This window comes from Glandiceps talaboti, chromosome 12 (assembly GCF_964340395.1).
Source record: "Glandiceps talaboti chromosome 12, keGlaTala1.1, whole genome shotgun sequence".
Classification (NCBI taxonomy): domain Eukaryota; kingdom Metazoa; phylum Hemichordata; class Enteropneusta; family Spengelidae; genus Glandiceps; species Glandiceps talaboti.
This window is the reverse complement of record NC_135560.1, coordinates 8057744-8062597: the sequence shown is the minus strand read 5'-3', so window position 1 is coordinate 8062597 and position 4854 is coordinate 8057744. Positions and strand designations below refer to the sequence as shown.

The 4854-nt window shown below is 36.4% G+C and overlaps 1 protein-coding gene across 1 annotated transcript in view; it reads right to left on the bottom strand.

Moving 5' to 3' along the window:
* Positions 1-3328, bottom strand: part of LOC144443756 (stabilizer of axonemal microtubules 5-like) — a 10347-nt gene extending 7019 nt beyond the window's left edge. The window contains exon 1 of the mRNA XM_078133299.1: positions 3247-3328. The gene's annotated coding sequence lies outside the window, so the exon portion shown is untranslated. The remainder of the gene's footprint in view (positions 1-3246) is intronic.
* Positions 3329-4854: the final 1526 nt, after the last annotated feature.

The following is a 4854-nucleotide window of genomic DNA, read 5'->3' as shown; positions in this document are numbered from 1 at the left end:
AAGACCGGTATCCATGATTGCACTTCCGAAGATTGCCGAACATATAGCCAAACCTTTGATCTCAATAAGTGGGTAACATGACCGTGAATAAATGAAAAGTAATGACACAACCTATCTAAATGATATGTATGATTTATGTGACACTAAAGTTATGACGTCACATGTAAGTTTTGTAATGAAGTGGTTAACGTCCACACTTCATCAAAGAGTACATAAAGAGGCGTGATGTAATAAACAGGTGATCGTTGATTTAGATTACACAAGAACAGATGTTAGCTTGACAATGTTGGTATAGATCACATAAACTGTCTTTGTATTATTGAGAAAAATCCTAGATAACTGAAATCAACCAAGTTCATCTCTATCCAAAGATATTCATCTCGATTCGTACGGCGATATCGTCAGTGGTCGTTTCGAGTGAATTTAAACAAGGGCAGTATATTATACTTCAAAAGTTGTACACGTCACGTCAGCTAATCTCGAAAACTAATAATATAGTTCAGTTTTATTAATTACGAAGAACGGAAATTTTTTGAAAATAACACTAAACATGGGAAATTTCGGATTGGATTGGGCTTTCAAAATAATCAAGTTATGCTTAAGTACTGATTATGGGCCTACACCTTTGAAAATTTCAAGCTATGATATATACCCCAGATTTTCTACTATAGGTACTGGAACAGTAACCTACTCTTGCCTGTGGAAATTTTCAAAATGAACTGGTAAATTTCTCTATTCAAAATTACCACATTGTGTTTCGTGTGATTTGAGAAGCAGCAATGCTGACAATTTTAAAACTACGTTTGCATGAAAATCAAAATGTCAAATGTTGTCCCAATGGAGTTATATTAACATGGGCGACTAGTTTGACCCCAGGGTCAAACTCTCAAATCTTAACCTGTGGTAGAGCTTATCGTCAGAGAGGGGTTATAGCAGGGTCAAAGAGTCACCGAAAATAGTACTTCATGTGTCGAGGGCTGCTTACAGTGTTTATAATATTTCTGTCGCAACTGCTATAATTTCGGTTTTATTTGTTACTTTTTAAAAATATTTTTGTAGGATCTTGTTGGTTTTCAGGGTTTAAAAATTGTGTTTTAAGGGTCGTGAAAATGCTAGCCTTGGCGATAAATAGTTTAAAAATATCTAACCGTGTGTGAGATTCGTGATTCATATTTAAGGTTCAACCTATTCCATTTATGTACACAGTTCCTCGAACCATTAACATGTACCATTATGGATGACTAGCTGTCAAAAAATACATTAAACACGAAATTATTTCCTGCCATTTAATAATTATCGAGTATATAAAACACAATTTGATTTCACCATTACAGAATTTGAAGTTAACTTAGCACAATGTTATGTTGCCAGGGTAACCAGGTTTGTAGACAACAACGTAGTAAATGCTGTACTGTATACAATCCAAACACAACAATAATCGCGTACACAATGCGTAAACAGTGACGCATGACTCCTCACACTGAATGATACTTAATTATTTATAGGTGAGTTTAACCGAGGTTGTGTTAGTAAAACGATGCTTTATTTGAGAAGTCAGCTACAACCCATTCGTGTGTAACGCGACACACACGACCAAATCTCCGATCAACAGAAAACTTTTACAGATTACAATTAAGGGAAAATACCACTGTTTTTTTTCGTTGTTGTGACAAATCATAAATGTACGAATTTGATTTTCGAGAATTCTGATAGCGTTTACGGATATTACATGAAAAACTGTACTATTCAACCTGCCCCCCCCCCACCCTTCCCTGTATACCTCTGCCTAAAAATGAAAACTCGATGAAATATATTACACCGCAGGTCGCGCGATATTTATGCAATCTAAGTTTCTGGTTTACACAAGCACCGTATAGTACATCACCAGGGGTAACAGGTGTCCATGTCGAACAGGTGAGACCGAACAAATAGTCAGGTTGACCTCTGACCTTGAAGTCGTGGAGGCATGTCCCAATACAATAATTGTATGTTACAAATCGATAATGGAACATGTTTTTACTACCACTCCTGTCACAATGATATATTGTGATGAACTTTATTTAAGACTCATTCGTAGTTTACACCTTTAGAGCAGGAATCAGCTAAACTTGGCAGCGCAATCCGCGGGCTGATCAAGTCAAAATATTCGACCACAGTAGAGCTCCCCCTCAAAAAATACCTCGGGCAATCTGAACAGCATGATGTAAGTTCTATAGAGCTCGTTGCTAAGATTTTGAAGTCGTACATTTACAAGACAATAGTAAGGTAATAATGGGGGCTAATAGGTTTGATTGCGATTTGAATTAATCACGGAGGCATTATTGAGTGAAAAGAACTCCGTGAACAGTTTATACAATATCGCTTGTTGGAGTGTACATTACACGCTTCTGAAATGTACAAGTTTTCGAGCGATTATATGACAGACTGAAATGTACACTTCACCAAGGTGTTCCCGTGACGCTACTCAAGTCATTGTCGTGGAGAGAAAAATCGATACTGGGTAGACAATGAGTAAACTAGTTACATTTATCTCAAACATGGCGATTGTTCAACAGAGGAAGTTGAATCAGCTGACAGGAAAACTCATACAATAGTCGACAGTGTAATGAGAATAAGAACGCGAACGGGTTTATATTAAAATGCTCACTAAAATGCTCACAGCAAATGCTCGTGTTGGCCTATGTGTCAATATCGAGCGTTCTTTCAATTTGTTTTTCGACCTGTAAGTAGATTACGTATGTGTTTCAATCCTCAATTATGGCCATTAGGCTGCCAATGAAAGCAAACTTTGTTGACTTTGAGTATACTGAAGGGAGAAAATGCCGAAGAAAGTATTGGTGCAGTGCTACCGGAATTTCAAAAAACAAGCGGAATAAAATATATCTGGTTGTTCCAGGTTTGTCGAACAACAAGATTGGAATGACAAACTCAAGCTCTGGATTGTTGTTTTACTGGGGTTGTTGTTTGTCGTAATACTGTTAATTAGATCAGGGCGTAAATGTTATAGTTTGAAAATATATATAAATATTAAATATTAGACAGGTTTAAAACATCATTTTGCATCTCTCGGGAGAGTGGGGATCGCGTGGAATAATAGAACAACGAGAGAACTACCCAGCAGCACCCTAGTGTTGACTGTCACTGAGAGATATACATCGTCTGATTCGAGTGAATCTTTTCCATGCTTTTTTCCCTCAACCTGTTTGTTTTTACTGTATTGAGCAATCATACATATTTATCACTCACCTTGGTGAAGACTTTTCCTGGCTTAAATCTCCATGGATATTTAGAACAACTTCCGCGGGAAATGTGTCACGTTCGATGGATACTTTTATTTACTACTACCCGGACGCATTGACTTCTGCACAAGCCAGCGCGTCGCCTGGGAGACCAATGATCTAATGATAGAGGGCGCTGCGTCTGGATGCACCTGTCGAACACAGTCCAGTCGGTCATATTCATGATATTGGTGGTGCTCAACTGAGTACTTGTTGTCATGATACTGCTAGTTAGGAAACATAGTTTTATAGAAACGGTTCCCAGACTAGCTAGGATCTTAAAGCAATGTAGGTATAACGCTTTGCTTCATTGAGTATACACGTAAAATAATTGCATGCAGTACTCCGCATTATTGTGACCGATCCAATCATGTATATTTTTCAAATACACCTAAGAAAATCTTAGAAAGTCTGTCTGTCTGTCTGTCTGTCTGTCTGTCTGTCTGTCTGTCTGTCTGCCTGTCTGTCTGTCTCTGCCTGTCTGTCTGTCTGTCTGTCTATCTGTCTGTCTGTCTGTCTGTCTGTCTTTCGCTCTGGCTCTCCGACTCTGTCTTGTCTGAACTTCCTTGCCATTTGTGTCACATCTCTGTATGTTACTGTTGTTGTTGTTGTTATTATTATTATTATTATTATTATTATTATTATTATTATTATTATTATTATTATTATTATTATTATTAATATTATTATTGTTGTTGTTGTTGTTGTTGTTGTTGTTGTACTGCCATTTTTAAGTTGGTGTATTTGTCTGTGTTTTTTTTTAAACGGCTACATATGCCGGAATATGTATATCGTTATACATGTACTATATAATTTCCAGTAGCACTGTACTGGTGTGATGCTTCGTCATACAAGAGTTATTGAATGTACTAAAACTAAAAGATGTTCCTACTCTCCAACATGATGAGTTCAGCTGTCATTCGAACGTAGAGGGCGTGATTCATCATCCAAACACAGACCCTAGATTTAGTTGTGTAAATGGCGGTTTACTAAAAATGTGAATTTAGACTGTAACTTTATATCTACTCTCCCAATGTATCATAGTATCATGAATATGTGTTGTAACCGTCGTTTCAATAATACAGTGCTCCTATTTACACAAAATCGTCTTAACGGGTACCAAACGTTAACGCCGCACACCAAGATAATTTATATTATATTTACTTACTATATAGGTTTTTTACTGCCTGTTTTTACCTTTTGATACCCCACCATTGTATTGTTCTGTCATACTTTTTATATACAGTTGTTTATTTCATTCATTACATTTTATTCCGCTACTTTCTATCGTTATGGTGTTTTACCCTTCTCCTGGTACCGACTTTTTCTCTGTTTTTTACCTTTTAGCACCATGCAGTCATTATATTTTACGCCATTGTATCTGAGTATGTTTTTATCTGTGTATACTCTCTTATTTCGTTCATTTTTAGATTCCCTGAAGAAGGCCATCTGTGTATGGCCGAAAACGTCGGATAATAAAGATATTTTTAACTTGTTTTCCTTTCAAACCCATTATAATTTATAATTCATAAGTCAAATATTTTTAAAAGCATTTCTTAAATTTAGTTTCTTTTTA